At 40.4% G+C, this 14536-nt stretch overlaps 2 pseudogenes; both read right to left on the bottom strand.

Annotated features, from left to right (window-relative positions):
• Positions 1-397: 397 nt before the first annotated feature.
• On the bottom strand, positions 398-1832 carry LOC127137639 (G2/mitotic-specific cyclin-2-like; annotated as a pseudogene).
• A 1462-nt stretch (positions 1833-3294) lies between these two features.
• On the bottom strand, positions 3295-4703 carry LOC127137638 (UDP-galactose/UDP-glucose transporter 3-like; annotated as a pseudogene).
• Positions 4704-14536: the final 9833 nt, after the last annotated feature.

Below are 14536 nucleotides of genomic sequence, written 5' to 3'. Positions count from 1 at the left end.
AGTGACAACTGCATCATATCGTCGAGCCGTAACTGCAACGGCACCAACAGGCACGTCAGGAACAAGACCAACACCAAACATCAAAATGTCTTTTGCATAGGGGTGGTGCGCAATCGCTCGAATTGCACCAGTTATTCGCCTGTCTTCAGGAATCGCGTCACGGCTCGATGATAGATCGGGAAGAGCTAAGGCATTGGACAGGTTTGTCATCCTGAAGTCTTAATGGATTGCACTTCTCATGAATTTTAAAACCAACATCAGGCTGTCTAACTCTTTGTCCATGAACAGGTCCTTGTGCTGCGACAAATCCATACATACAACATAATGTAACAACAGCTTGTCTTCTAATCAAACGCCCACAAATAAGTGCTTGTAACCTCATCATGCCTTTAAGGCTCTAAATGCTCTCTGAGCCAAATAACTCCTGAAAGCAGCCTGTGCTTTCGTAACTGCCTCCTCCCGCCTCAATATTTCTGGATTGAGTGGTGCATCTTGCCGCATAAACAGCAGAAGCATCAATCATCGAAGGACTATACGATGATACAACAACATAATGCATCATAGAAAGTTCAGCTAGGAAATTCACCATATTTTCCATCTGTTCATCAGAGGGAGTGAAGGCTTTGATGTACCGAACCAGAAAGACATAAGGAGTAGGAACTGTTAAATACCATTCCAGGTTTCCCAGGATTGTTTTCTCCATAACCAAAACCTGTTCTCTAACATAGGCATTGTCTGATATGCATACAAAATTTGTAACCTCTGGTGCCCATATCTCTTCATACTTAGATGTAATAAGCATTGAGCTTATGCCAACAAGTTGAAGTTCCTTTCTAGGAACAACCTTCATGGACAAGAATCGGTCAACTATGTTAAGAGTCAGATAGAAAATTTCTGGCATGATTTCGAATTTTCGATGAACTTCAATCAACCAGTCAATAAGAATCGCTCTCATCTTAGCATTTATATCCGGCTGTGAAACCATGTAATCATGTAGAGGACAGTCACCTTCACTGTGTTTGTAAAACTTGTAAATATCATCAATATACTCAGTTCCAGCCAATTCATTGTCTTTGTCAGTTGCATCAATGCTCATTACCAAATCATTTGGCACACTTCTACCAGCAGCCTTGCTTCTAGCTGAAAGCATAGAGCTAAATGTCCTGACATTTATCTTAGATCTGTCTCTTAATTTTCTCCCTTTAAGTGGCCTTTTCTCTTTCACTTCAGCTTCTTTCATCTGAACTGATGACAATAACTTCATGTTCAGCAGGTTTCAGAGCTTGTTCCATCTTGTTCTTCATCTTTATACTCATGGTTAATACCCTTTTCAACAAGGGCTATTCTGAGCCTCATCCCGAACGGACTTGGCCAGTAATCTAGAAGAATCAATTCATCAGCCATGGTCGCAGTTAGAGCGGATGACAAAAATCGAAACAGAAATGAGTGGCTGTGATTGATAATGGAAACAACAGGAAACAATCCAGTTCCCAAAGGTCTCAACTCACTGTCACAAATGGCATGTGCATTACACGCAAGCTTGGAAAAAAATTCTGCAATCTCTTTAATATTGATTTCAGGCCATTGTAGTATCAAGTATACAAGATTAGCCATTTGTGCATACAACACCAGCTGCTCCTCTGGTTACGGTATCCTTGACTGTACCGTTTCCTGCAAGTTGGTAAATTGCGAGAGAACAACCGATTATGGAATAGACGAAAGACATGATTGCTGCCACTATCGAAAGCAAACATGTTTCATGAAACTCAGGAATTTGAGAAGTGGAAATTCGAATCACTCCAAAATCGATCAGGTATTGATTGCTTGAAATCCTACATGGATTATTTCCTCCCGATTTATGAAGGCATCTGATCCTTTTATATTTCCGTCATGCCAGATACGATTTTGACATAGTTCCTACACTCTTTGGTCTGCTCTTTGGAGTTTTTTCAGTACGCTTGCTAACAGGTCGTATGCGAATATCCTTTCTGTCAGGAAACGATTTCCTCAATAAAGTTACGGTTGGTTCAGAACCTTCGAATGGACCTGAGCATTCGTTTTCTATTGCTATCGTTGCAGCTTGATATGCAAGATCATGGATGATAGACCTGCAAAAAAAATTGTATCCGTTGCCTCTTCAAGTGTCAGGCTTCTAGTGTTACCTGCACCTAGATACTCCACTGTAACCGTTGATTCCTCAGTTCCATGGGACTCGGGTGCATTGAGCTCTGAAACAGAAGCAATGTGACAATGATTGGAAGGATTTCGAGCAGAAAGCTCCTGTAAGTCATCGAGGGCACACTTTGATGCCAGATCAGTATCTTCCCCTTTGATTTCTGATTCTGTGATTGTAGAACAGTGGGCAATAACCGAAGCATCCATGATGTTGTTCTTGTTGGTGGTTCGTGCCATCAAATTAGAGAGAGCAGCCCAACACATATGAGTCCATAATTGCAACTCTTTGTGAGAGCTTAGACACCCTAGATGATCCCGAAGCAAAAGCATCAATGATTCGGATAATTGGTGAATATGCGGAAAGAATTGACAATGCAGTAGGCCCTCAGATGGCTTCTTAAGGAAAAGTTTGACAGTAGCAGTCAGCAATTATAGTTGGACAAGTGCAAGTTCTTCAGGGAAACTTTCCCAGAAATTTTCAAGAAGCTCGTCAGCATAACACATGTTTCTCCTCAAGCTTCAGATCAAGCTTCATATCTTCTTGCATGATTCTATGACTTTGATCATTACAAGAAGAACTCGTATCAATCTGTTTCTCTCCACCTGAAGCTGGCTTTCAAACAGGAGCAATATGATTTTGATCCTCATTTGAAATCTCACAACATTGTGATGGAATGCATGTATCTGTATCTGTTGTTTTTGTCGAAGTGATTTTATTGAATACCTTGGTTGCAAACATATATATACCAACCACAAAAACAACCAAGCCGCTTGCACTTCCTTTTGCAACTCTCTTTCGTATAACATTTGGCGGTCTGGTGCGGTATACGGTTACCGACGGTAGCATGGATGAAGCACTTTGGCATTCATGGACTTATGTATCCGACGTAGGAAATCATGTTGAAACGGAAGGAATGGGCCAGAGAATCGTCTCTGTCTCAATTAGCGTAGATGGCATGCTGCTTGGGTTTGTTTCGGATGCCATATCGGAGAAGGTTGATTCACTTAGAAAAGGAAAGAATGAAGTGATCGAAAGACACCTTGTACTCATCCTTGGGTGGAGTAACAAATCGGGCTCACTTTTGAAGCAGCTAGCAAATAAGAGTGTCGGTGATGGTGTTATTGTGGTGCTCGAGAATCTGCAAAGAGATCATAAAGTATAACAACCTTTGCATCAACTTGATGAATAAGAAGAACATTGTCGACCACACTCACAGCAATCCTGCTGGAATAAATTGGTAAAGATCCCTGTTGTATCACTGCATCACGATATAGCCTATAGGAATGGAGTAGCATTGCAACTCTATCAACTTGCAAGCAGTATATCCTACCATAAACAGTAACAGTAAAGATGTCTTCAGCTGCTAAAACGGGCTTACTATTAGCCTCAGACTTGGTCATAACCATCTCAAACCTTGGTAAGCGAACAACATCTGCAGATGAAATCTGAAATCCATGGAATGTCTTGCACTGCATTCCAGAAGAAAGAAGAACCAGGTGGCTTTCATGTGGCTCTTTTTTCTTCTTCTGCAATCTCTTCAACTTATGCCACTTGAGGTAGATCTGGTATGATAATCCAGAGAATACCATAGAAACACACCCCCATTGCTTAGTTGAAAGGGGATTCCCACTCAATAGTGAAGATACCACAATGCTAACGAATTTGCGAGTGGCAGTGATGGTGGTGTTAACCAAGGATCCAAACCGGCTTACGGTCAAGAAGATAAAATTTTGTCCCACTGTACCACAGCAGTAATACAGAAAAATATCCCATGCTGCCTCTGGATGCAGTTTGCAAAAGTGAACCGCCTCATATCCACTGGCACTGGGCTATGCAAACATGTAAATCATATTGTATATGGTTCCCCATAAATTCATGCCTAACTTAATACCCCAAGCACTTGTTTTTGGGTACCTAGCTTTTAAGGAATCCTGGGTTGCATTAGTAAATCCATCAAAAGCAAGGTTCAAGAAACATAGCCCATATCCAAGTCGAGCATTTGGATGTGCTAGCTTGTTGATAGTCTTTGAGCTAGTCCTTAGAAGTGCAAATGTTGAAACCCCCTCCAGCAACAAGGAAGGTGCAAAGGTATTCTGGAATGGTGTATCTTATACCATATACGAGTGAACCCATCAGCATAACTGGAATCATTTTTGAGGACTTTGCCAGCACCTGAGCAGGGTAACTAATATACTGCAAAGCTTCAATTCCCATAGCAGGACCAATGGTGTTAGTAATACCAGCAGTCCAATAAGACCATCAAGGAGCACCACCAGAAATTCCACCAGACCACATTTGTATCATTATGAATGACCAGATTAAACACACTACATTCTGTGCCAAGTTCAAAACCGCTAGGTGTTCAAATCTCTCACTGTCTGGACCGAATCGTTTCGTTGACAGTGTTTCCTGAAGAATGCCTTGGTAGATATAAGCCGACCAAATTCCGGTGACGTAGAAGGCTAGTACCAGAACGCGGCGGAGTCCTCCGCCTTGAGCTTCCATTAGAGCACCAAGATTTTATGGTTCGGTTTTTCTTTTTCGTTTTTTTTATTTTACGTGAATCGGAATCAAAGAACCGGAGTGGTGAAGATCGGAGAATGAATGAATGAATGAGAAAATGAATATACATGATGACCCAAAAATAAAATATTTTGCACTTGACACATAGTTAATTTGAAAGAAAAGTGAGAACTAGTAATGGGACAAGGCGGGATGAATAATCACTTCGATGAAATTGGAACGAAAGATGAAACATGAGGTTCACTTGATTGCGACAAATGAAATAGTTTTCAAATCTCGCATGGCTAAGGAGATTAATCATCTTATACCAAAAATCAAGAAACAAAACCCAAAAGACAAACATGGACTAGTCGTGGTAGTAAGTCCAACAACAAACGTTATTTTTTTTGGATAGTATCATGACCAGATGGAATGGTCATGAAGAAAGAATGAAAATGAGTGATTGATGGGGAAAAATTTTCAGGGCCAAAATCGGGGTATGACAGTTGCCCCTATTTAAACATCCTCCACTAGAGGAAAATGAAACGGCACTTTCATCGGATCGCAGTGGGGGGTGGTTAAATACCATGGAGACCCAGATTTTGAACCTGAAAAATGAAAATGCTATGATATGATATGCATGGATGCATGATTTTTTATTTTTTTGAATTTATCTGTTAGGGACATAATGAATCCTTAACAGGAGATGCTACCGGACAGACCGATCTGTGGGGAATGTTGATGGTCCACAGGGAGACAGACAAATGGTAAAAACCAACTTGCTAGGGAAAACAATCCTGCTGGAGAATCAGACACACACTAGAGAGTACTCAAAGTGAAATTCGATGAGCGACACTTAGAATACAAGAGATTTCGGCAGTAAGTTCACACATGACTTACTAAACCCGAATAAGAAAAATTTCTACAACAGGTTCATACATGACCTGATAACACTGAAACAATCATAGAGAAAGATTCTTCAAAACAGGTTCAGACATGACCTGGTAATACTAGAATAAAAGCTCAACAGCAACGGGTTCATACATGACCTGACAATGCTGGGGAATACCAAGAACGGTTCTGACAGCAAGTTCAAACATGACTTGACAAACTCAGAAAAATTCAAAAAGAGTATATCGACAGGTTCATACATGACTGTAACACCCCAAAATTTTCCCTCCTTATTCACACATTCATTTTTAGGTCATTTAACATTAGATACATTGCATTTCATCATGTCAATCGGGATTAGCTCCAAGAAGCTTGAACATCATCCAGGACACTTTGTGGGTTCTATTTAGATGATCAGTCAACACAAGGGAAAGACTTGAGTTACTTCCAACAGGGGTCTATTCGTTTTTTTAAAAAAAAAATAGTAAATAAACGAAAAAAAAAACGAAAAACGAAAAAAAAAATGTAAATAAATAAATAAATAAAAAATAAATAAAAGAAAAAATCTCAGATTTGGACCTCTCTCATTTGAGCCCACAAAGCCATGAAAATCAGGTTATAAAAGAGGGAGAACAGACAGAAAAAGGAAGAGAAGCAAAAACACTCTGAGGTTTCCTTGGAACAAAACCATGGACAAAACCTGGAGAGAAACCTAGACAGAGAGAGTGAGAATTAATCTGCAGCAACCTCCAGGCAACTCTGAAAGGTTCATTCTGACTCACACACTTTCAGCTCAAGCAAACCCTAACATTGATTTGCAAATTCAGCCGTGCCATTTGATTTCAACCGATCTCTCCAATCAGGTTTGCCCTTATTCCCATTACCTTTATGCTCTTAATTTGGATCACCTGAATGTGTGAGGTAACATTAGGTTTTTGCCCACGGGTTTATAATTATGTATGAATGTATAAACAATGCCTTGAATGCTTAACCGTTTAATTTTTGAAGTGTGTGCCATAGGGTTTGAGGTTTCTTAAACCACATTGTTATCCATGAAGAATCCAAAACCCGCAGGCGTTCGCTAGCACCATCGCTGGGCGAGCATGTAGCGAAGCTTCGCCAAGCCTTCGCTAGGCGAAGCAGTAGCGAGCGTGACAGTATTTTATTTTTTTCTGTTTGCTTTTCCAATCTGACTTATGTTTAATCCTTATCTTGTTTCACTAACCCTTTTGTTGAGTTTTTGTGAAGGCTCACATGACTTTTGCAGGGATAGCTCGCTGGATATTCCACTTTGCTCGTGGGATACCATTTGGGAGTTTTATTCTGATTGCCTTGTTGGCTCATTTACTTTATACATGTTTGTTTTGTATGTGTTCGTATCCCCATAGGTAGCGCGGTTCCTTCGTCGAGGACTACCTTTTTGCATGAGCATCCCTAACCCTACAAACTCATTGATTTTTCTTCTCCTAAGAACACGTTAACTCCTTCTACTACAGGCGAGTAAGTCTCCAAAGGTCGAGCATCCGGTAGATTGCGTAGTAACGTCGTTCGTCCAAAACCCAATCCATAACCCCGTAGTTAGCCGAACTACGGCTTGCTCTTATTCTCATTCCAGATGAGATACGTAGGCATAAGACGCGATGTCTTAGCGAGCACAATTACCCTTAACCCCTAGGTAGCCGAGCTACGAAGACTCTGATTCTCATATTCAAATGAGATATGTATGCAGTGGATGCGACATCCGTGCGAGTCATTTTCTTTTGACCCCTTTTTTTAGTAAATAACACATTAGATAAACCCACACCCTTTAGACGAGAACTACAAAAGTGGATCCCGTAGAGTACTACGGATGCGTAGGGGTGCTAATACGTTCCCTTCGCATAATCGACTCCCGAACCCAAGATTTGGTTACGAGACCCTGTCTTGTCCTTTCCTTTTTCCAGGTTTACTTCGAGCGTTTCCTTTCCCTCCTTTGGGATGAATAACGCACGGTGGCGACTCTCCTGTCTTTCTTCGCCGGTTTTTTTTTTCGCATTCCATTGTTCAGGTTGCGACAATGACCTGATGGCAAACTTGAATATTTTGAGAAAATTTCCAGAACAAGTTCATACATGACTTGACGACACTGGAATAAATGCTCGACAACAACGGGTTCATACATGACCTGACAATGTTGGGGAATACCAAGAACAGTTCTGACAGCAGGTTCAGACATAACCTAACAAACTCAGAAAAATTCAAAAAGAGTATATCAACAGGTTCATACATGACCTGATGAACAACTTGAACATTTTGAGAAAATTTCCACAACAAGTTCATACATGACTTGACAACATTGGAACAAAAAGTTCAGCCACAGGTTCATACATGACCTGACAACACTGGAATAATCAAAGAAAAAGATTCTTCAAAATAGGTTCAGACATGACCTGGTAATACTTGAATAAAGGCTCAACAGCAACGGGTTCATACATGACCTGACAATGCTGGAACATTCAAAGAATTTTCAACAACAGGTTCATACATGACCTGGCAACACTGAAATAATCAAAGAGATAGATTCTTCCAAAACAGGTTCAGACATGACCTGGTAATATTGGAAAAAAGGCTCAACAGCAACGGGTTCATACATGACCTGACAATGCTGGAATAATCAAAGAAAAAGATTCTTCCAAAACAGGTTCAGACATGACCTGACAAAACAGGAACATTCAAAGAATTTTCAACAACAGGTTCATACATGACCTGACAACACTTGACTATTCAAAAAGTGCTCAATTAACAGGTTCATACATGACCTGCCATCGCTTGGGAAAAACCAAAGGGAGTTTTACCAATACGTTCATACATGACCTGAGAATATTGGAAAACACACAAAGCAAGTTTCAACAATAGGTTCATACATGACCTGACACATTAGAATACATCTGATAGTTCTGGAGATTTCTCACAAGAAATTCATCCAATCACAGATTTTGGAGATTCTTAACAGGGAATTTATGCAAAACAAAGATAAACGGGAGTCTTCTTATAAGTAGATCATCCACGCAAAAGGCTACGATGATTCTTTACAGAGAAAATCAAACAAAACCTCCAAGCTTCTGGGGAACTCCTCAAGATGATGAGTCATACATGACTTTCACGGAACCATCAGGAAAGATAAGGTATTCAAACTCTATGTACATGCCAACAACAATTGGACATTGACCGTAAGCAATGGATTACAACCAGATTCTTTAACGGATTTTGCCAACAACAATTGGACTTGATGAAAGTCATTAGTAAACAATTACCGACTACAACGGAGTTTGCCAGCAACAACTGGACTTGAAATGATGTTGGCAACACTGAACTTCAGATATCAATCACAAATGTATTTACAAACAGACTGACAGTGATGCCAACGACAATTGGGTTTAAAATGAGTTCTAGTAACAACTGAGCTTGGAATAATGCCATTGACAGCTGAATTTTATGAGACACCAATGAGCCTTAAAATAGTGCTAGGGAATGGCATAAGGGTTCTGGAAATGAGTCAGAACAAAAATGACATGTTCGGAAATTCATCGGAGAGTAAAAGAAACGAATTCTGGAAACGCATAAGAATTACAAGTGATATTCCGGAGATACAATAGAATACAGACATATCCAACAATACGCTGAGGAAATTCTGGAAGTACATCAGAATACAAGCCAAACATATTTGAGCATACATCAGATAGGTGAGGAAACATCTGGAAACACATCAGACAAGACATGGAAATACATCAATACACCAAGGAGTAATCCAGAAATTCATCGGATAAATCAAAAAAGAAATTGAACCTCCTGGACAAAATTGCCAACTGAGTCGGACTTAAAAATGACTGCGAAAATCGGATGATGGTTTAAGGGCACCAAAGACAAACTGGAAGTAGAGGTCAAAGGATATAGGATCAACAACAAGACCGGGGTCAATGCAAAATGAGCCCGAAGTACATTTCGGCTATGTATGATTTGATTTCTTTTTATGCATGATATATGAATGATCATGATATGAAAATGCTGACACCTGAGTGGACTGGGAGTTATAGAGGCTTTTTATGGATATCATGATTCCTTAACACCGAGAACTCAACCAAATATTTTGTGATAGATGTTGCCAAAGGAGGAATCTATCAAGCTTAACAGTCGCAACTTAGCCAATGGGATCCTTTTGGAGGATTCATGAATCATGCTAGCATAATTTCCGGGCACTCGTCTTAAACTCAAAAGTTCTTGACGTACGGCAGAATTTGTTTGAGCAGTTTGAAAGCATGAAGGGGGTCTGCCCCTCTGTGGCTCATCTTGCCTCAGTCTGTTGGGTCTTTGAAAATGTTCACCTTGAAAGTGAGTTTGAAACAGCTCGACATGAGACGATCTCGAGATGGCTTGCCCCAATGTTTGCATACCGCAGTGACCTGACCCTAATTCACCAAAACCTGGAATGGTAGAATTATGATTGACTGTCTTTGGATAGTTGGACTTAATGAGCTTCTGAGGTGGCTTGCCCCAGTCTGAGTCTTGAAGCAAATCACTTTTTGCTAAGTGAACCTTGGGGTGATTGGATCGGATTGAATGATACTCAAAGTGATTTTCCCATAACTGGACTTCTTTCCCCTTATCAAATTCCTCCATTGTATATTGTTGGAATTTCTTTAATGCTAAGTGTTGACTCGCAAATAAGATTGTGCATTCAAAAATGGTAATTTTAATGCAGTGCTTATGCAAAAATTTGAAATCAGAGTTTATTGATATGAACGGGTGAAATACAGTAAACGAGTCATTGATAAGAACACAATGATGATCAAGTCATTCACAACATGCAAGTCTGTGCCATCAAATGGTTAACAAAAATCATTTGGAGTCAGGTTAACACAACCTTGTTGTAGTATGCTTTCAGAATAAACTCTGCCTCAATTAGGTCTTTTAAGGATTGTAACATGGTCTATTTCACGGTTTTTTGAAACAAAAGGATATAAGGCTCAAAATTTATTTTTACCCACCCCTTCTTCTTGATGATCTCCAGTTCCTATGTTCAGTTAATTCAATACACGCATTCGACTTCGAAGGTGCGAAAGTGAAAATGAGGATTCAAGGTGAGATTTTCTTGAGATGGCAGTCACCTTATTTTGTTTTTGTTGAGCATTTAATGACCTCTTTTGATTGATTTTCTTTATCCCTGATTTTTCCTGGACCGCTTCTTTGAAGCTTTCGATCCATCGGAATGCCCTGACTTTTTCCTATGTCATTTTGTGGTGTTTGACTTAGCGGACTTTTTTCTAAATTTTTTTACGTGTTGACTGCCAGGTTATTGGTGGATGAGGATCAACCAACACTAATTTTAGCTTTTCTCAACTTCATCGACACCTCAACATGTGCGCGAAGGATAACATGTGGTTGAACCTAATTGGAGGGTGTACATATGGACAAATTTTTTTGAAAGATCGAATGCACGGTCAAACTATCTGAACACAACTACCCTGCCCCAGGTTAAGATTAAGGGTTTTAGATCCGAAATAAACACCAACTTCTAGGCTCAAAGTGGTTGTCTAGGGATTAACTCCTTATCACTTCAGTGTTTGGGGATTTGAAACAATGCCTTACATCATCGACAGGGTTTTACTTAAAAGCATACCACAACAATTTCAGGTGTTTAGTTTTCATCATCCTCCTTCCAATCTTTGTTAACACAACGGTTTGATAAACAAAAGTGAATGAGAGGAGTATTTTTGTTTTTAACATGAATGAAAAATGAGTGAATACGAATGGATCAATTCCAAAGATGCATAAACATTTCATTAATCTTACCAATTCAAAGAAAACAACAATGCTTAAAGTGCAATTAACAATCAACATGCGAGGAAACTACAAAAGAAATGCTGAAACAACCAAATGATTGCCAGCTTTAGGGAATGGCTTCTTCAAACTTGATCCATTAACCAATGGGGACACCCCTTGAGACCTTCGCACTTATCCGGCCGATGGGTTAACGTTTACCACCAAGATTCCTTCTTGAAAGGCTATGTACCTGTTGTCAATCAACTGTTGTACTTTGGCTTTGAAAGCGTTGCAGTCTTCAGTTGAGTTCCCTTCTGATCCGGCATGATATCCACATTTCTCATTTGGGTCATACCCGGGTGGGTAAGGTTGTGGAACTGGCTTAAGAGACTTGGGAACCACCGAGTTTTGAATCAGAGGTTGTAGGAGTTGGCTATATGTCATGAGGATTGGATGACGAGGATCATTTCTTCTTTCGAAGTTATTTTAAGGCCTACGCTGATTTCGATATCTCGGGCCTTGGGCTTGTTAATTTGGATGAGGAGCAAACCAGGATTGTTTGTAATGAAAACCAAAAGGTAGCGTTTGCTGGTACGGCACTTCGGGCATTGCTAACTGCTCATTTTCAGCCACTTGAAGGTTGGGATCAACAAACTTTTTGATATTGGCACGACGATCTTCAAATTCTTTTCCTTCAATCTGATCGTTGGATGCAAACCTCTTGGATCCACTACTCAAATCTCCTTTGCTTCCGTTGCCATGGGTCGTGACATTGGAAATCCAAAGTGATATCTCAATTCTCTTATCGGGAAACGATGATATCTGATTAGCCAAATCCCTGACTTCTTCCTTGTGGTACAAAACCTTGAGGGGTTTCTGAGGTCCTTTGCCTTTCTCGCTACTTGGCCCCGAAATCAAGATGTATGTACCTGAGCTTTCCTCCTTGAGTGTTGGTGACCTAATGTCAATCAATCTTTGCAGCTTGAACTTAAAACTCTTGCATTCCTCGATGGAGTGCCCCATTGTTCCAGTATGGTATTCGCACTTGACCTTCGGGTGATCTTCTTCAAAGACTAAGCTCTTTTTGTTAATCAGCTCTCGTACCAAGGCTTTCAGCACTAAGCAAGAATCTAGGTCATGTCCCACTGCCCCTTTACGGAATTCACATGTTGCATTTGGATTGTACCATGGCAGGTATGGTGACGCAGGTGTGAGAGCTCGAGGGGTCACCAAAGCATTCTGAATCAGTTGTGGGTAGAGCTTGCTATATGGCACCGGAATCGGGTCGTTGCGATTTTTGTTCCCCTTGTTCTGATTCTGATTTTTGCTTTGAATATGACTTTGGTGATTTTGAGGAGGAATAGTCAGAGGATGTTGATGATGACATCCTAAGGGAGGTCCATATGCTGGTAAGTGAGGAGTTGCCATATAGAATTTCCCTTGACTTGGGGTAACACCAGATGGATGTGGAGTAGTATCTCCCTCTGTTGTAGCAATGGGTATGGGATGGCCCTCTTTCCTCAATAAGGCTTGCAGGGTTTCCACGACCCATCCCACTTGGCTCTTCAAAAGATTGAGTTCCTCCTTCAATGCTTCTTGACCATTCCTTAGCTCGTCCATCATCTCTTGAGACATGGTTATTTGTTCTAAACGCGTGTCAGGAATCACTTTGCGGTCATGGACAAAGGATGGATGAGTTTTTTTGTATTTTGTCTGGAAAATGACATGCATTATGATGAGATGCAGATGCAATGGAATGTGAATGAATGCAATGCAAGCCACGCATATTTTTTTTCAATACACGGGTTCAAAAGTCTGAGGTACTGATGAATCTGATTGCTTTCCAAGAATAGGTTCTCACCGGGTATGATCTAGGGCTTTGTTACAAAGGATCCCCAGAGTCATTGATTCACAAGAATGTTTGACGCTTATGGGAAATACTTTTCGGTCGTCAACTCCATCAAGGGAATCTATTCTGGGTGAGGTTCTCGTACCGACTCTTACGAAGTATTCACCTCGGGAGTCCGCACTATGCAACCATCGACTTGGTTCTAGACAGGGTACTCAGAGTCATGGATTCAAAAGAATGTTTAACGCTTACGGAAAATACTTCTCGATCGTCAACTCCATCTAGAGAACCTATTCTGAGCGAGGTTCTCGTATCGATTCTTACGAAGTATTCACCTCGGGAATCCATACTACGCAACCATCATTTCTAGTTGGCCAAAGGTTCAATGTTCTAAAGGTTCTTAGAGTCATGGACCCCTTTGAAACATTGGAGCTTACAAGGTATACACCTCGGGCGACAATATTTGCAAAAGGATCTACTCTAAGTGAGGTTCTCGTACTGACTCTTACGAAGTATTCACCTCGGGAGTCTGTACTACCCAACCATCGTCCTATCTTATGTTTTTTCACTCTAGACTCGGGTGTAGAGTCTTTCCCACATGGTTTGCAATCAAATACCCAAGTACCAACAATCACAATAGAACCAATATACAACAGATATATCAATATAATAATAAAGATAATAAAAAGCAATAAATAAGGAAAAGCCACACAATTAAACAAACAAAGGCACACAAACGTCCTAACTAGGCTTGACTCACTTAGGGATTGGGCATGATCCCTAGCAGAGTCGCCATCCTGTCATACCTCATGGTGAAAATGGGAATACGACCTAGCGAAGCGCAATCGCACGCTCGCAATGATGGACTGAACAAAGTCGCCACCGAACATTATTTATTCATAAAAAGGAAAGGGGAAATATCAATAAAACCCAAGACAAAACGACAATGATTATGGTCGTCGCAACCAAATATCAGGGTTTGGGAGTCGATTACGCAAGGGGAAGGTATTAGCACCCCTCACGTCCGTTGTACTCAATGGGAACCATTAGGTCAGTTGTGCGCGTTAATGTTAGTTTGAAATGTTAGGCTTTTCAAGTTATTAAGTGGGAAAGAATATAAGAGAGGAGAAATCTTTTTGGATTTTGGACGAAGGACTAAACCTAAGTTTTTTATTAGTGGGCCTGACAAGATTTACAAATCCTGCCCCTACGTATCTCAACAGAGAAATCAAGGCTTACGTAGTTCTGGTAAGAAAAATGTTTGTTTGTTGGTCGATTTTAACGAAAGCTACTTTGTGTCAAATCGACGAAAACATTGT

This window comes from Lathyrus oleraceus, chromosome 4, assembly GCF_024323335.1.
Source record: "Lathyrus oleraceus cultivar Zhongwan6 chromosome 4, CAAS_Psat_ZW6_1.0, whole genome shotgun sequence".
Classification (NCBI taxonomy): Eukaryota; Viridiplantae; Streptophyta; class Magnoliopsida; order Fabales; family Fabaceae; genus Lathyrus; species Lathyrus oleraceus.
The sequence above is the reverse complement of the archived record's forward strand: the minus strand, read 5'-3'. Positions and strand labels throughout refer to the sequence as shown.